The sequence below is a fragment of the Macaca fascicularis genome, chromosome 10, assembly GCF_037993035.2.
Source record: "Macaca fascicularis isolate 582-1 chromosome 10, T2T-MFA8v1.1".
In the NCBI taxonomy this organism is placed as follows: domain Eukaryota; kingdom Metazoa; phylum Chordata; class Mammalia; order Primates; family Cercopithecidae; genus Macaca; species Macaca fascicularis.
The window spans coordinates 100,360,983-100,379,764 of NC_088384.1; the positions used below are offsets into that span (position 1 = coordinate 100,360,983).

The following is an 18,782-nucleotide window of genomic DNA, read 5'->3' on the forward strand; positions in this document are numbered from 1 at the left end:
TCGTCAGTGTGAAAACATTCCATAGTTTAGAAGTAGACATTGCCAATGCTGTGACTTAAGGCCACGGCTCTACTAAAAGAGAGGAAGCAAGAGAGAGAAAGACAAAAACCAGAAACAAAACACGAATGCCTTTTCTTTCGATTCAAGGTCTCAAGATGGAACTGTGGGGACTGGTTAGAATCTGAGATGAGTCCCAGGATGTTTCATCCACCAGGGCCCAGATTCTGGGAGGTGCTGGGGACTCAGAGGGCCTGACTCCTCGCCTCCCCTTCCCTCTTGCCCAGGGAACTCTTCCACAGGACAAAGCCAACATCAAGACTCAACTCCTCTAACCGGTACCTCTGAATGGGGCTGGATAACCGGAGACCCCATGGGAGGTCCCTGAAGATCAGAAGGGGCTTCACGCTTCTCCTGGACATGGACTGGCTTGAGCCAAGGCAGTGGCACTCCAAAACCAGGCCGCAGTGGGGACAGACACCATGAGCACACCCTCTCATTGCCCTTCAGATTTGGCCCATGTGTTGGGTTTGGCGTTAATAGAAATCTCTGAAGGCAGCAGCCATCATCCTCTTCCTACCTTGAGTTTTTCTATCCTGTGAGGTGGGACTTTCAGTAAAAGCCATGTTGACCCTCTCTCAGAAGGTCAGTCCAGCCCAAGTGCAGGGGCGGATCTGGAGGTGGACAAACCTAGGTCCCCCTTCCAGCCTCCGCCCAAGCCACCTCCTTCAATACCCCCCCTCCCAGGGTCGCCGCCGTGCTACACCGTGCCATGGAGCTGGGGGGAGGGGGGAAGTCTCTGCATCCACGCCACCCACCCCGGTTGGGTCTCACTTTCCTGTGCCTTTTGCATGTTGGGAAAGGGTCTTGGTGTCACTGCCGCTCATGCACAGAAACCACCGAAAGCCCCAATAAAGCATCCAGGAGGAGCAGTTGCTTTTCATTTCTAAACCTGTGTTGTCCATCTAGTTCTCATTGCCAAGCGCTGGAGCCAGAAGGGGAGAGATGTGAGGTTTCAGTCTCAGTTCTTCACCAGAGCAAGCAAGAGTTGACTCCCAGTCTCAAGTTGCTGGGTCTAGGGCTGGCTTCCAGATTGACTTTCCAGGGCTCTGACCTTAACATCAACCCAGCTCATTTAGGCACAGCATTTTACAGGTTACAGGGCATGTTTACAACCCTTTGCTCTCATTAACCTGTGCAAGGGCCAGGTGTAGTGACTCACATCTATAATCCCAGTGCTTTGGGAGACCAAGGTGGGAGAATTGCTCCAGGCCAGGAGTTCAAGACAAGACTGGGCAACATAGCAAGACCCCATCTCTAGAAAATAAAATAAAATAAACCTACATATGGACCTCAGGGGGCACCCAGGACACATGCCCCCCACCCCAATTTCCCAGAGGGAAAAATGTATTTTAAATGCCCAAGTAACATTAAATCAGGAGTATAATGTATAGAATATAAGGCATAGTTTTACTTTATTTTGCAAAAAAAAAAAAAAGTATTAAGAATTTGCACATCTTTTTCATCAAGGTAAAAAGAAAGCTTAGTCATCCAGGGCCAAGACAGGGCAAAGGTGGAACTTACAGACCATGAACACTGTCTGGCACCATCCATCCCCTTGGCTAATCAACCATTCACACAGGTCGGGTGTAGTGGCTCACACCTGTAATCCTAGCACTTTGGGAGGCTAAGGCGGGCAGATCACAAGGTCAGCAGTTCGAGGCCAGCCTGGCCAACATGGTGAAACCTCGTCTCTACTAAAAATACAAAAATTAGCTGGGTGTGATGGCGCGTGCCTGTAATCCCAGCTACTCAGGAGGCTGAGGCACGAGAATCGCTTGAACCCAGGAGGCGGAGGTTGTAGTGAGCCGAGATCGCACCACTGCACTCCAGCCTGGCGACAGAGCGAGACTCCATCTCAAAAACCAAACAAACAAAAAAATCAAGCATTCACACAGATCCTCCCCATTCTTCATTCAATTTCTGCTCAAGAACAACAACATACTCAATCCTCACAGGATCTACTGCCTTCCTGCAGTGAGGATGTGCTAACCCTCTCTCCAAAAATGAGACTCACAAAGCCCCATCAGTCAGTAACATTGCTCTGGATAATGGTGGATTCTCTTCTCATTCCTCCTCTAGCTCTAGAGATCACACCCATACCTCAATCTACTATAATATACAGATGAAAACATAAATGTGACCATCACTAGCATTCCCTATAGTCAATTACACACACACACACACACACACACACACACACACACACACCCCCAAGCAAAGAAGAAAATACTCAGAACTGCTATAGGTCTCATTTCTGTAATTGATTCCAAGGACACTGTTGATATTTATAATTTCTCTTTTCTCACTAGCTATTCTAGGTTCTCTTTGCCCTCAGCCAGCACCTCAGTTAGTTAGGGTATTTTACCTGGTGACATGACTCAGACTCTGGTGGTCCTTGGATTGCTACAGTCTTCCATTACTATCGGATGTGGAAGTATTATGTGGCACCGCAGACAATCCCCTATTCTTCCATGCTATCGTTGTGCAGGAGTAACCCAGTTTAGCCCTGGTAATCAGCTCAATCATCCCAGCCTGTAGAGAAACACACTACTTTGCCTGCAGTTTCAAGGGTATGAGGAGCTCAAAATGGCCAAGTGGCAGTCTCAACTTCTAACTTAATTGAGCCACTGATTTATTCCTCAATAGATGGACTCCTCCCTTGGGAGCTATAATTTCTAAACTATTAAAATCCAAAGCTTCAGGGATGTGAAGCAACAGTTTTAGGAATGGGTTATTTGTATAATAGTGAGAGTCTCTTCCACCTCAGCATTGCTAGACTCGACTCGTGTTCTCTGGTAGTGGGAGAAACAGCACTGTGGTTGGTTCAAAGTACATACTGTATCCTGTAGGACAGCACTCCACATTGCAGTGTCTCCTGGCTGTCACCGTAACAGTCTTCAAGAGGTCATTTCAGTATTCGATAAGACCAGCTCCTTCTAGATAAGAGAGTACATGGTAAGGCCACAATATCCCATGGGTATAACTACATTGCTGAATTTCTTTTGTGGTAATAGCAACTCTTTGGTCAGAAGCAATGTTATCTGCAATACCAACACTGGAACCAAGGCATTCATAAGTCCATGGATATAGTGGTCGGAGAAGTCAAACGCATACAGAGAATAAGTGAGTACAAACTGCTGCTTCCTCTGTGATGGAAGGGGTTCAATGTGACCTATCTGCTCTCAGATAGCTGGTTCCTATGGCGAGCGGTGTCATATTAGGAATTGTGCACACTGGGCACTCTGCAGTGGTATTCACTAAATCAGTCTTAATCAGAGGAAGTCCGTGTTGTTGTATCCATCTATAACCTCTAGCTCAATTACCATGGCCCTTTTGTACATCAGCCTATTGAGCAAGCACTAGAGTGGCTGGGGAAAGAGAATGACAGACAGCTACAGAACAAGGCATCTTGTCCATTGGTTTCTTGAACAATGGTTTCCTCTGCAGTGGGTACTGTTTGGGGGAACATGTGCATAGGACACAAATACCCTCCCATTCTGTGTCCATTGTTAGGGGTCCATCCACATTCCTTCTCCCACCGAGCTCCTTATTATCAATCTTCCAATCTTCTTTCCATGTTCATGAGCATCCACCCAAACCATCCGTCCCACAAATATGTACAGATTTGTATTCCTGGACTTCTGTCTCTAGCTTGATAGAGCAGACAAGCAGACATACTGCTTGAAATTCTGTTCACTGCGAGGATTTGCCTTCTGCGTCTTTCGGAGCATTTCTGTAGTGCTGCAACTATCCACTTCCAGGTGGTGCCAGGCCTGAGTTTTTTCTTCCTCCATCAACTGATTATGGGGCATTTGCCATAAGGCCTCTGGTGTTGACTGAGGAAGATGCAGCAATGTGGTGAAATAGATGCCATCGTCTGAGCTATGTCACTTTCACTTGATGGTAGAATGATGCTACTGTATATGCCTAGCTTTATGGCTTGATGGATCAGATGATACCCAGTTCATGATGGGGAGATCAGGTTGCATAGTCACCTGGTGTCTCCTGGTCAGGTGTGCAGTCTCTACCAGGGCCCAGTAGAAAGCCAGATGTTATTTCTCAAGAGGACCATTATTGTTTGCAGAAGATGACATGACTTTGTTCCAAGTCCTAGGGATGTGCACTGAGATTTTCCTATTAGTGCTTGCTGGAAGCTCCATACCGGATGCCTATGTCACAGGTGATTTAAACACCACTGGATCTGCTAGGTCATAAGGCTGAACTCGCAGAACATCTTACACGGCAGCCTGAATTTGCTTTGGGATCCATTCAAAACTGGCAGTCTTATGGGTTATTCAGTAAATGGTTTGGAGCAGTGTACACAAATGGATGTACTGCCAGGTACAGTGGCACATGCCTGTAATCCCAGCTACTTTAGAGGCTGAGGCAGGAGGATCACTCAAGCTCAGGAGTTCGAGACCAGACTGGTCAATTTAGTAACACTCCCACCAAAAACAAAGACAAAAATAAAAACAAATGGGTGTATGTTGCCTCCCAAATCCAAAGAGGGCCACCAATTGTGCCTTTTTCTTAGTAGGAGGTGCAGCAACTTATCTTTCACTTGGTTGGGATATCCTGACATTTCCTAGATCCCTGGGTTGCTAAAAACTTTGCCAAGCTTCCAGGACTCTGAATGTTCATAGGGTTTACATGCCACCCTCTGACGAGCCTGGATCTTAGTGAATCATCTGGTGTACTTGATGCGTCCTGCTCATTAGTTACAGCATGATGTCATCAATGTAGTGGATCAATGTTTTGTTATAGATAATCAAGATGATCAAGGTCTCTACATACTAGATGATAGAAAAAGAAAAGCTGATATAGTTCCGTGGAAGAAAGTGATATGCTACTGCCCTGTTAAGTAAAAGCAAATAAGGTTGGGCACGGTGGCTCACACCTGTCATCCCAGCACTTTGGGAGGCCGAGGCAGGTGGATCCACCTGAGGTCAGGAGTTTGAGACCAGCCTGACAAATATGGTAAAACCCCATCTCTACTAAAAATACAAAAACTAGCTGGGCGTGGTGGCATGTGCCTGTAATCCCAGCTACTCGAGAGGCTGAGACAGGAGAACTGCTTGAACCCAGGAGGCAGAGGTTGCAGTGAGCTGAGATTGCGCCACTGCACTCCAACCTCAGTGACAGAGAAAACTTCATCACACACACACACAAAAAAGACTTTTGGTGATTCTTATTAATTTGATGTATAGAATAAACGTTTTCTAGACCAAGAGCTGGATACAAAGTGCTGAAGACTGTGTTGATTTGCATTAATAAAGAAACCACATCTGAAAAAACTGCAGTTTGAATTACCACCTGACGGGGTTCACAGTAAAACCTTATCCTTCTTCTGGACCCATCCCTTTTACAGTATTGCTTTTAGTTTACTAGTCTAGTGTGTGAGGTGGTGGTGGTGTGAAGTTCCAGGAGCTTTCTCTTGGCCCTTTTACCCTAAGTAGTCCTCATTCCATGGGTCAAGCAGACCTGTGTAGGCTCTGCTAGTTGTTAAATTTGTTTGTTCCAATAACATATGCAGGACCTGGGGTAAAAATCACAGCTGGGTTCACAGAGCCACTGGTCCACTCACTATGAGATGGTTTCAAACCAAAACTCCATTTATCACCTAATCCCAATAAGCCTCATTAAAAATTATTTGTTAATTTATTTACTTTTACATTTCTGTGGTATGTATGGGGTACATGAGACACTTTGATACAGGAATACAATGCATAATAATTATAACAGGGCAAATGGGGTATCTATCACCTCAAGAATTTATCCTTTCTTTGTCTTACAAACAATCCAATTATATTCTTTAGTTTTTTGTTTGAGATGGAGTCTCACTTTGTTACCCAGGCTGGAGTGCAGTGATACGATCTCAGCTCACTCTGCCTCCCAGGTTCAAGTGATTCTCCTGCCTCAGCCTCCCGAGTAGCTGGGACTACAGGCATGTACCACCACACCTGGCTAATTTTTTGTATTTTTAGTAGAGACAGGTTTCACCACGTTGGCCAGGCTGGTCTCAAACTTCTGACCTCAAGTGATCTCCCCACCTCGTCCTCCCAAAGTGCTGGGATTACAGGCATAAGCCACTGTGCCTGGCCTCTTTAGTATTTTTATTTTAAAATTTTGTTTGTAGAAACAAGGTCTCACTATGTTGCCCCAGCTGGTCTCAAACTCCTACACTCAAGCAATCCTCCTGCCTTGGCTTCCCCAAATTTTGAGATTACAGGCGTGAGCTACCATGCCCGGCCTTTTAGTGCTGACACCCTTGTTGAAAATTAATTCAGTGTAGATGTACTGATTTAATTCTGGGTTCTCTATTCTTTCCCATTGGTCTATCTGTCTGTTTTTATGCCAGTACCATGCTATTTTGGTTACAGTATCATTTGAAGTCAGGTAATGTGATTTCTCCAGTTTTATTCTGTTTGCTTAGGATAGCTTTGGCTATTCTGGATCTTTCGTGGTTCCATATAAATTTTAGGATTATTTTTTCTATTTCTGTGAAGAAAGTCATTGGTATTTTGATAGGGATTGCATTGAATCTGTATATTGCTTTGGGCAGTATGGACATTTAAACAGTATTAATTCTTCCAATCTATGAACATGGAATATATTTCCCTTTTTTTGGTATGTCCTCTTCAACTTGTTACATCAATGTTTTGTAGTTTTCATTATAGAGATCTTTCACTTCTTTGGTTAAATTAATTTTCAGGTATTTTATTTTACTTGTAGCTATTGTAAATGAGATTATTTTCTTGATTTCTTTTGCAGATTGTTTGCTGTTGGCATACAGAAATGCCACTGGTTTTTGTATGTTGATTTTGCATCCTGCAACTTATCAGTTCTAAATTTATCAGTTGTGATAGTTTTTTGGTGGAGTCTTTTGTTTTTTCCAAATATAAGCTCATCTTATCTGCCAACAAGGATAATTTGACTTCTTCCTTTCCAATTTGGATGCTCATTATGTCTTTCTTTTGTCTAATTGCTCTAGCTAGGACTTCCAGTACTAGTTGTATAACAGTGGTGAAAGTGGGCACCCTTGTCTTGTTCTAGATCTTAAAGGCTTTCAGTTTTTCCCCATTCAGTATGACACTGGCTGTGCATCTGCCATACATGGCTTTTATTGTGTTGAGATATGTTCGTTCCTTCTATCCTGTTTTTTGAGGTTTTTTATCATGAAGGGTTGTTGAATTTTTCAAAAGCTTTTTCAGAATGAGTTGAAATTGTCATGTGGTTTTGTCCTTCATTCTATTGATATAATGTATCACACTGGTTGATTTGCATATGCTGAACCATCCTTGCATCCCTGGGATGACTCCCACTTGGTCATGATTAATGATCTTTTTAATGTGTTGTTGAATTCTTTTTGCTAGTATTTTGTTGAGGATTTTTACATCAATGTTCATCAGGGATACTGACCTGTAGTTTTCTTTTCTTTTTTTTTTTTTTTTTTAATGTGTCTTTGTCTGGTTTTGGTATGAGGGTAATACTGATCTCATAAAATGAGTTTGGAAATAAGCCCTGCTTTTGATTTCAGTAGCATTTTAGGTCCCCAGGGAGTAGCTTCAACTCAGAGCCAGTGTAGAATATACCTTGAAAGCTCTGGGTATTTCTCTCTTTCTTGAAATTTCTTCCTTTTCTCTGGGATACACCCAGGTAAGTGTCAGGCTTCTCCGAAGAGCTTAAAGGAAGATAGTTTATACTTGTGACAGTCACAGGAACTTTTCTCAAGGAGATCTAGCCTTCCCTACATTTCATGGGCCCCAGGACACTCAACTGGGTAAGAGATTACTTCTGCAGGTCACTTCCGCAGGACAGTTCTCTGGGTGTCCTTGGACTGACCCAGTCCTCCCCACTTTCGTGTTTACAATTCTCTAAAATAACAGTAGAATGTGCTGGAATGTAATATCTTCACATAAGAAGGAACTAGCTAGAACTTCCTGGGCTCTGTTCCAATCCCCCCAAAGCCCACCCAGAACAGGATGCCCTTCAGTGCTTTAGCTCAGTGATCACATTGCCCTGGGGCATAAAACCCAAGCCAAGCTACTTCCAGGTTCCCACTGCTGCAGTGCAAGTGAGGCATACACAGTCAAGACATTATCCACCTTGGGCAGCATTCCTGAGGCTTGGGGGACCAGGCTTCTGTTGTCCTTTGCTGCCGATCTGTAACTAATAAATCTGCTTCATGTAACTTGTGAATATGAGTGTTCTGTCCCATCGGATTCAGACAAGTTGGTAGCCAGTGCATGGTGAGCCTGTTTCACCACTTCATTAGTCTGTTTTCACACTATTGATAGAGACATAGCCAAGACTGGGCAATTTACAAAGGAAAGAGGTTTAATTGGACTAACAGTTCCACGTGGCTAGAGAAACCTCACAACCACAGTGGAAAGCAAGGAGAAGCATGGATGGCATGCTTACATGGATGGCAGCAGGCAAAGAGAGAGCTTTGTGCAGGGAGACTCCAGTTTTTCAAAACCATCAAGTCTTGTAAGACTTACTATCACAAGAACAGCACGGGAAGGACCTGCCTCCATGATTCAATTACCTCCCACTGGGTCCCTCCCACAACACGTGGGAATTCAAAATGAGATTTTGGTGGGGACACAGCCAAACCGTATCTCCACTTAAAGTTAGGTCTCTGCTCACTGGACCCAAAGTTTTTCTGACTATACAGAGCAAGTAAGACTTTAGTAAACTGCTCAAATGTTTGATTTCTAGGGACAATATGATGAATTTACCTCCAGTAAAAGTCCCTGTGGGTCAAAATATTCCAGTGGTTGCTATGGCTCTGCTGCCATGGTGGAGTATTTGCACCCAACTCATTTCTGGCAGTAAGTGCTGCCACTTAGACTCTGCCACTCCTCATCAAAACCAGGAAGCCCATTTCAGTGGCAGCACTTCCCACTGTCACACCTGGCTATAAAGGAAAGTACTCCAGGCTTTTGAATGGTACTAGTGCTTTCTTTGCCAGTGCTTGCTCAATGCCTTAGTGAAGGGAGTGTCCTCAGGGCCCTCCTGGTGGATTTAAAGTAGCTGATAGGGTCAGCGTCAAGTCATACATAACGACTGGGTGTGGTGGGGTGCCTGTAATCCTAGCTACTCTGGAAGCTGAGATGAGAGGACCAACTGAGGCCAGGAGTTTCAGACCAGCCTGGGCAACATAGTGAGACCTTGTCTCAAAAAAATTAAAATTAAAATTAAAAAAGAAAGATGTTACCCCATGATATTTTTTAAAACCACACATAGTAAATCCATCCGAACATTTCCATTTCCTTAAAACTTTGAATTCCTCCCCTAACAGTATCTTAGGAAAATTCTGGCATCTCAACTTCAATGAACGTAGACCACCACCAAGTCCAAGTTTCAGTTAATCAATCCAGGAAACCATTAGAATCACTTGCGAATGCTGAGATAACATATTAAATCTAGACTCTCCAGAAAATGCATGAATGTCCATAAATTTAACCCAGCCTAACATGGTTTATTCTTCTTGGTCTGGCATCTTCATATTTCATTGCCACACATACTCCCCCAGGTCTCTGTCAATATACATCAACAAAGCATTTTTATTATTTGGTGTCATAGACTCTCTTCTGGGTCAGACTCTGAACTTGCTCTCCTGGGGCATGTGTGGGTCTGGAACCAGTGAAGAGTGCTGGAGTTGGCCTTGAGATGAGGCACCCCCTTGCAAGGAAACTGTCTTGGATGAGGTCATTACAAGTCTTCAAGCAAAAGAATGATCTTCTCAGAAGAGGGGGAGGGCTGCTTCCACTGTTAACGAGGGCCCGGGTTGATTTGGAGGTTCAAGGTTGGCAGATTCATCTGAGTTCACCCACAGGGGTCCAGAATGTATCTGAATAATGGAATGGAGCCCATGAGCCTGCCATTGCTACTGCATGACTGGGGGCACTGCTGTCGCTACTGAAGCTCATGGAACTTCACCACTGCTGCTGAAAGAAAACCTGGAAACCCCCACTCCTGTTGCTTGCTAAAATGCTTTTCATATTGTTAGAGCCCAGGACCATCTACAGTCACCTTCAGTCACCCACTGCCACTGTCAGAGCCCATTTCTAGAATCAGAGAAAAAATTAAAAATGTCCTTGTTTCCTCCACCTCCCAGTCTCCACCAGTGTCTTCCACTGGCAGAGCCCAAAGGAAAGCAGGATGAGAAATGCACAAGGTAGGCTTCCCATCCTGGGGATACAGAGGAGCATGCGGAGGGGAAGGGTGGAGATCAGAGGCAATGGACATCACCCAGGACACTAACCTTGCTGAACTTCAGGTCCCTCACCTCTTGTTAAATACAAGATATTGTATTTAACCTTTTAAATACAAGGTTAAAAATTCATCCCCTACTTACCTCAGCAGATTAGGGTGAGGAACGAAGATAATGATTCTGACATTACTTTATAAATTAATCAAGTGCTATACATTTGCAATGGAATGTTACTATTCCAGTTATTATTACAGTTGCATGGATTATTAATATTGTTGTTGTAATAGGTACTGGGACTGCCACCTTTGTTTCCCCAGTGACTGGGAGGATTGGCTGTTAATGGCTCACAGCTGAGTCCCTCTTGGGACACTGCTTCAGCTGAAGGGAGCTGTCTCATTCAAGGTTACTCCACTTCCCTAAGGGTAGCTCACATCCAACGACTGGTAGGTACAGAGATAGAAAGGTCTGACCCTTCTTACTTCAATTTAGGACATCTCTGAAGGGCCATCCCAGACCCACGACTCTCCACAGGATCGGCTAAGGTTCTGGAACAACTGAGTCATAGTTCAACTTCTCTCTCTGCCCTTCCCTGCGTGTCTCACTCCCTTGCAGGTGATGTTTCCAAGAGCACTTCCCAATAAACCTTCTAAATGTAAATCTCATCTCAGAGTCTGTTTCTGAGGAAACCATCCTAAAGCGATTATCGTGGTGCTTTCAAGCACCGTCACAAACATTTGACCCTGAAGACCACCCTAAGGTGTGGAAAGGGCGCAGAGTGTTACACATACTCCTCGTTCAGATGAAGAAGTTGAAGCTCAGAGAGATTAAACAGCTCACCCAAGGTTGCTCACAAAGTCAGGGTAGAATCAGATCTGAGTACAGCTCTCTTGACTCTCTGACAGGTGTTTTGACCATTTCACTTCCAGGGAGAAAGCAGAGATGCCTATTTGGGGGGAGGTCAAGGATTAGAGCTGGGAGGATGCTTCGAGTCAGCCTCTTCTGTCTGCTGGAGCAGAAGCAGATTAGCCTTGCCCTGGACTTGGGATCCCTAGCAGGAGGACGAGGAGGAGAATCCATTCACAAACACTCCTGAAGCACCTACCCTGGGCCAGTCATTAAATAGGACCCAGTCCCCAACCCCAGGGGGCCTCCAGCTTTGGGGCTGAAGAAGAGAACAATATTGCTTGAAGGTAAGAGGAACTCTGGAAGCAGGATGGAAAGCAATTTTGGCCAGAACAATAAGTGAAATACTGATCAGCAGGAAGAGGGGGAGGTTGGTTTGGTCCTGCTGAGATTTGGAGATGACTGCCCACAGCAAAGACAGAGAAACTCCCATCTCGGTTTGGAGACAGGGAGGGTCTTCAGTTGTTAGAAGAGCTGGCAACTCTTCCTAGAACCTGTGGAAAGACTGTTGCCCAACTGAGTTTTTTCCATTAAATAGCCAATACACTGTAGCTTTTCTAAGGATATCTGCATGAAGAGAAAGAGTAACGTATCACTTCTGCTCACATTCCAATGGTAAGAATGGAGGGCCTCACTCAGCTGCAAAGGAGGCTGGGAAACGTATTCTCTGACTGGGTAGTCTATTGCTAAGGAAGAAGAGAACAGATTTTCGTGGACAGCTAGCAGCCTCTAGCATAAGGAATAACTGTGAATGAGAAGAAGATCAGGTAGACTGCTGGAGAAAATGGTAGACTCTGGCTGGGTGTGGTGGCTCATGCCTGTAATCCCAACACTTTTGGAAGCCAAGGTGGGTGGATCATCTGAGGTCAGGAGTTTGAGACCAACCTGGCCAACATAGTAAAACCCTGTCTCTACTAAAAATACAAAAGTTAGCCAGGCATGGTGATGCGTGCCTGTAACCCCAGCTACTAGGGGGAGGCTGAGGCAGGAGAATTGCTTGAACCGGGAGGCAGAGGTTGCAGTGAGCCGAGATTGCACCAGTGCACTCCAGCCTGGGCAACAGGAGCGAGATTCCATCTAAAAGAGAGAGAAAGAGAGAAAGAGAGAGAGAGTGAGAAAGAGAGAAAGAGAAAGCAAGAAAGAAAGAAAAAGAAAGAAAGAAAGAAAAGAAAGAAAGAAAAGAAAGAAAGAGAGAAAGAGAAAGAAAGAAAGAAAGATGAAGGAAGGGAGAAAGGAAGGAACAGAGAGAGACAGAAGGGAGGGAGGAAGGAAGGAAGGAGGGAAGGGGGAGGAAGGAAGGAAGGAGGGAGGGGGGGAGAAAGGAAAGAAGGAGAGAAAGAAAGAGAAAGAGAGAGAGAGAAATAAAGAGAGAGAAAGAAAGAGAAGAAAGAAAGAGAAAGAAAGAAAGAAAGAAAGAAAGAAAGAAAGAAAGAAAGAAAGAAAGAAAGAAAGAAAGAAAGAAAGAAAGAAGGAAAGGAAGGAAGGAAGGAAGGAAGGGAAAGAAAGAAAGAGAAAGAGAGAAAATGGCAGACTCAGTATGGGCTGGAAGACATTAGAAACCCCTCACCCACCTGTTCTACATATGGGACACCAAGGCCCTGCATGGGGTGATGTCTGGTTTGGTCAGGATCTCACTGTAAGAGGGACAGAGCTCCAGGAGTCCTTTCCCTGGTCCCATTATTTTTATTTTTATTTTTGAGAGACAGAGTCTGACTCTGTTGTTACCCAGGCTACAGTGCAGTGGTGAGATCATAGCTCACTGCAGCCTCAAACGTATGGGCTCAAGTGATCCTCCCACCTCAGCCTCCTGAGTTGCTGGAACTACAGGCGTGCACCACCATGCCTGGCTCCTGGTCCCATTCCGTCTCTCAGAACATGATGGAGAAAATCGAGTGGGAGACAGGAAATGTCAATACACAGGCATTTACTCAGAAATCCGTCAGCTGCCTAGTCTTCTATGAGTTGCCATCAGGTGCTTCAGAAATGAAAAGGATGGGGGCTATCAGAGTTCAGTAGTCATGAAGATGGACAACACTGCCAGGACTGTGGTAGCAGGTGTCCCCAAAGTTTAGACTGTTAAGAAAGGTCTTTCCGTTATTACAGGATTCCTGCTGGGGAGGGCAGTAGGGGCTTCTAAAGGGCATATTTTCTTTAGCTCGTTGGTTCTTCACTGCCAAAGTCACAGACTCAATTGCCCAGATCACATCAGCCTATCTCCAAAGACCTGTTTGGTTCCTTTCTAGCAACTTACATTACCCAAAGGCCTTAGTTTTCTCATCTCTGAAATGGAGCTGATGATAATAGCTTCCGTTCATTGACTACTAACTATTGCACTCTGAAATTTACATAAAAAAACTCTGTCAAAAAAAAAAAGACAATTAAAGCCTAGTGCAGCAGAAAGTATTGTCCTCACTTCGTAGTTGAGTAACCAGCTCAGAAAAACTAAGTGATTTGCCCAAGATCACACAGCTGAGGAGCTGATTGGCAGAACTGGAAGGTGGTCCGCTTGGCTCCAGGTCGAGTGCTTCTAATAACTCCAGATGAGAGTCCACTTATGTCCCCGTCCATTCACTCCACATCACTCCCAGCAGCACAGCGGGTGCCTGGCAGATGGAGCATGATCAGGAAATGCAAGCAGAAGGCAGGAAGGGTTGAGAGGAGTGGAGGGTGGGAAATTAGCAACAGCAGCTTGTTAGGGCAGGGCCCCAATAACTTTTTCTTTCTTTCTTTTTTTTTGTTTTTTGTTTTTGAGATGGAGTCTCACTCTGTCGCCCAGGCTACAGTGCAGTGGCGCCATCTCAGGCCACTGCAACCTCCACCTCCAGGATTCAAGCGATTCTCCTGCCTCAGCCTCCTGAGTAGCCGGGATTACAAGCATGTGCCACTGTGCCTGGCTAATTTTTGTATTTTCAGTAGAGACGGGGTTTCACCATGTTGGCCAGGCTGGTCTCGAACTCGTGACCTCAAGTGACCCACCTCGGCCTCCCAAAGTGCTGGGATTACAGGTGTGAGCCACTGCACTCAGCCCCCAATATCTTTAGAAATTAAGAGACTAACTAGAGGTGGCTCCCACCCACCTACCTCCTAGGCACTCCCAACCCCAGATGCACATGCCCTGGGCAGCCACACCCTGACAGAGAAGACATGGCAAGTGGCAGGGCTCAGTGAGAAGGTCCCCAGCCTGGTCCCCAAAACTAACCAGCCCAGGAACCAATGCCAGGCAGCTCTTAGCTCACCTTTGGGCAGATAGCACCTCAAACAAGATGGGGACCTACTTAAGCCAAAAGGACACCACAGACACAATGTGCTCTTTCCTTTTACAGCTCTCCTGAAAAACAGTTCTTATTCTCCCTCATCCCCTAGTGAACCCCGAAACCAGACTGCAGAGTCTCAGAAACTCCATTCCCATGCTGGAGCACTGGAACCCGGCCATTCACTGACTACACTTTTTTCTTTTTTTGAGACAGGGTCTCGCTCTGTCACCCAGGCTGGAGTGCAGTGGCGCAGTCTTGGCTCCTTGCAACCTCCACTCCCTGGGCTCAAGCCATCTTCCCACCGCGGTCTCCCAAGTTAACTGGGACTACAGGTGCATACAACCATGTCTGGCTAATTTTTTTTGTATTTTTAGTAGAGACAGGGTTTTGCCATGTTGCTCAGGTTGGTCTCAAACTCCTGAGCTCAAGCGATCCACCCTCCTTGGCCTCCCAAAGTGCTGGGATTACAGGCATGAGCCACTGAGCCGACCCTGACAGTACATTTTGACTACCCATGAGTCTTTAAAATTTAAAAGTCATATGCATGGGTTTTTCCCCCCTGATTTTAAAGTAAGTTACGGTTCTGGTGGCACATCAGAGACTTACTGAGCACTTGAAAGACATTTATCTAGTACCTCCCATGCGTTAGTTCCTGTTCTTTTTATTTTATTTTTTTATTTATTTATTGAGACCAAGTCTCACCCTGTTGCCCAGGCTGGAGTGCAGTGGTGCAATCTCGGCTCACTGTAACCTCTGCCTCCTGGGTTCAAGTGATTCTCGTCCCTCAGCCTCCTGAGTAGCTGGGACTAAAGGCAGCCACCACCAGCACCACGCCCGGCTATTTTTTTTTTTTTTTTTCATTTTTAGTAAAAATGGGGTTTCCCCATGTTGGCCAGGCTGGTCTCGAACTCCTGACCTCAAATGATCCACCCACCTTGGCCTCCAAAAGTGCTGGGATTACAGGCGTGAGCCACCATGCCTGGCCTCACTAGTTCCTGTTCTGAGTATAAGTGTTAATTCATTTAGTTCTCACAACCCTTTAAGTTCTAACACCCATTTTACAGATGAGGAAACTGTGGCCCAGGGAGGTCAAGGAACTTGTTAAGAAATAGCCAGAGTGTGGCAGAGTCAGGATTTAAACGAACGCAGTCCATGTTAATCTCGCCATTCCTTTGCTTGTCTAAATGCTTTATATAAACCATCTCTGCCTGAGCTGGTAACAGTGTCAGGGTAGATTAGGGAAACACCTGCTTTTGACCCTCAGCACACTTTGGGGTCTCTCCTTTCACTGTCTATGCCCAGTTAGACTGTAGACCTACTGAGGGCAGGTCTGTATTTCTCTGAGTTAATGGTGTATCCCCTGTGCCTAGCACTGAGCCTGGTACACCTGGTGCTCCTCAGCTGTTGGGGCAGTGAAAGCTGAGTAAGTTGAGGCACTATTAACCCCACCACATGCTTCAGAAACTGACGCTCAGAGACACTGACTTGGTCGAGGACACACAGCTATGAGTTCTAGTCAATATGAGCCCAGGGCTTTCTGCCTCCAGGTTCTACACTAGACATATACCACTTACTCTTTTTTTTTTTTTTTTTTTTGAGACAGAGTCTCGCCCTGTCGCCCAGGCTAGAGTGCAGTGGCCGGATCTCAGCTCACTGCAAGCTCCACCTCCCGGGTTTACACCATTCTCCTGCCTCAGCCTCCCAAGTAGCTGGGACTACAGGCGTCCGCCACCTCGCCTGGCTAGTTTTTTGTATCTTTTAGTAGAGACGGGGTTTCACTGTGTTAGCCAGGATGGTCTCGATCTCCTGACCTCGTGATCCGCCTGTCTTGGCCTCCCAAAGTGCTGGGACTACAGGCTTCAGCCACTGCACCCGGCCACCACTTACTCTTTTTATTCCTCTTCACCTTCTTTGTGATGGTAAGATCACTTATTCTTTGCAGTGACTGCATTTATCACTAAAATGGAGTTGCTATAATTTATCTAACTGATTGGCATTTAGGTTCTTGATAATCTTTCACTCTTACAGCCAGCTGTAATAAAACCTTTGTCCTTAGCTTTGCTCACTTCTTGAAGCATTTCTAAAGCCCACATCCCTAGATTGAAATCACTGGGTCTACATATTTTAAGTGTGTTTTGTTTTATTTTGTTTTTTGAGAAGGAGTCTCACTCTATTGCCCAGGCTGGAGTGCAGTGGCACGATCTCGGCTCATTGTAACCTCTGCCTCCCGGGTTAAAGCAATTGTCCTGCCTCAGCCTCCCAAGCAGCTGGGATTACAGACGCGCACCACCACGCCCGAATATTTTTTGTATTTTTAGTAGAGACGAAGTTTCACCATACTGGCCAGGCTGGTCTCAAACTCCTGTCCTCAAGCGATCCACTGGCCTTGATCTCCCAAAGTGCTGGGATTACAGACGTGAGGCACTGCACCCAGCCTACTACTAGGTCACCATCTAAACAGGTGGGACCAACTTACCTCCCCTTTTAAAGTATGAGAATACTTGTTTTCTGTACTCTGTGTGTGTTCAACTTTAAAATTCCCCAGAGACTGTATTTGAGGTTTCTGGGACAGTTTCTAAAGGTGTTTAAACTGTAAAGAATTTCTCCTAACAGAACCTACCTTCTTGACAGTTATCAAAAGTATTTTTATTTTGGAGACTTTTTAAAAGGCCAGTCACGGTAGCTCACTCCTGTAATCCCAGCACTTTGGGAGGCTGAGGCGCGTGGATCATCTGAGGTCAGGAGTTCGAGACCAGCCTGGCCAATATGGTGAAACCCCGTCTCTACTACAAATACAAAAATTAGCCGGACATGGTGGTGCATGCCTGTAATCCCAGCTACTCGGGAGGCTGAGGCATGAGCATTCCTTGAAGCCAGAAGGCGGAGGTTGCAGTGAGCCGAGATGGCACCACTGCACTCCAGCCTGGGTAAGACAAGACTCTGTCTCAAATAAATAAATAAATATTACAAATAAATAAATAAATATTACAAATAAATAAATAAATATTACAAATAAATAAATAAATAAGACCTCTGCAGTTTATTCCTCTGGGAACTAGGTCCAGCTCCCCATGTCCAGTAAACCTATGTGAACACGTGCAACCAGGCCTGAACTACATTTGTATGTTGATGTAGAAAAAAAGGAGGCAGGGCTGCAACAAAGTGCACCCAGAGGTCTGCTCCCCCATCACTCACCAGGAAACCAGCTGCCACATCAGCTGTGAGTGGGAGTTTCTTTTCATGTTGTTTCCAAAAATATAAGCCATAGTCAGCTTGGGAAGAACTTTTCATCAAGCAGAACAGAGAAACAGAGTAGAAAAGATTCGAAGACTTGGTGAGATTATACAGTCCACTCCCATCGTTTATTACAGGAGGAAATTGAAACCCAGAGACACTGAGTGACTAGTTCAAGGTCACACAAATGAGTGGAAAAACCAGCAGCAGAACCCAGTTCAAACCCAGCTCAAAGCCAGGTGCTCTAACTTCCAGCTGAGCATCTTAGTCCATTTTGTGCTGCTATAGCAGAAGACCATAGACTGGGTGACTTATAAAGAATAGTGACTTATTTCTTACAGTTCTGGAGGCTGGGAAGTCCAAGATCAAAGAGCTGGCATCTGGCTAGGGCCTTCTTGCTACATCATCCCATAGTGGAAGGCAAAAGGGTTAAAGATTTTGGGGGTTGGGGGACAAACTCACCCTTTATAAGGATGCTCCTCTCATGGTAACAAACCCACTCTCCAAGTAATGGCATTAATCCATTCATGAGGCCAGAGGCCTCATAACCTGATTACCTCTTAATGGTCCCACCTCTCAATGCTGTTGCATTGGGGATTAAGTTTCCAAGACATGAACTTTGGAAAATACATTCAAACCACAGCACTGAGTGCTCTTTATGTTATAGCAGGGAGTATCTATGATCTCCACTCACAGTCCTTTAAGGCTGCCTTTCTTCCAATCTCAGCTGCTTTTAAAAATGACAGGAAAGTGAGGCTTCTTGAAAATGGATGTCCGCATAAAAATCATGGTAACATATCTATGTGCCTGTGTGTGTGCTGTCCCCACTGCCGTGGATTCCTTTCTCTGCCTAACTGCTAGAACTCCTCCTCATCCATCAAAACCCAAAGAATTGCGGCCTTCTGTGAAAATATTCCCTGACTCTCCAGGGCCTCTGGTTGTTCCCTGCTCTATGTTCTTGGCCCTGACCTTGCCCCGACACTCAGAACACTTTACGGCGGGACTGGTTCTTCTCCACGAGAGGGAAAACTCTTCCAAGGCAGAGATGGACCAAATTCAACTTTGCAACCCCAGCACACAGCTTAAGCTACAAAAGGATGGACTTTGAACCA

General features: G+C 45.4%; 1 protein-coding gene across 2 annotated transcripts in view; it reads right to left on the minus strand.

The window, feature by feature from the left end:
• OSER1 (oxidative stress responsive serine rich 1) overlaps positions 1-18,782 on the minus strand; it is a 104,129-nt gene that overhangs the window by 77,049 nt on the left and 8,298 nt on the right. The gene's annotated exons all lie outside the window — the stretch shown is intronic.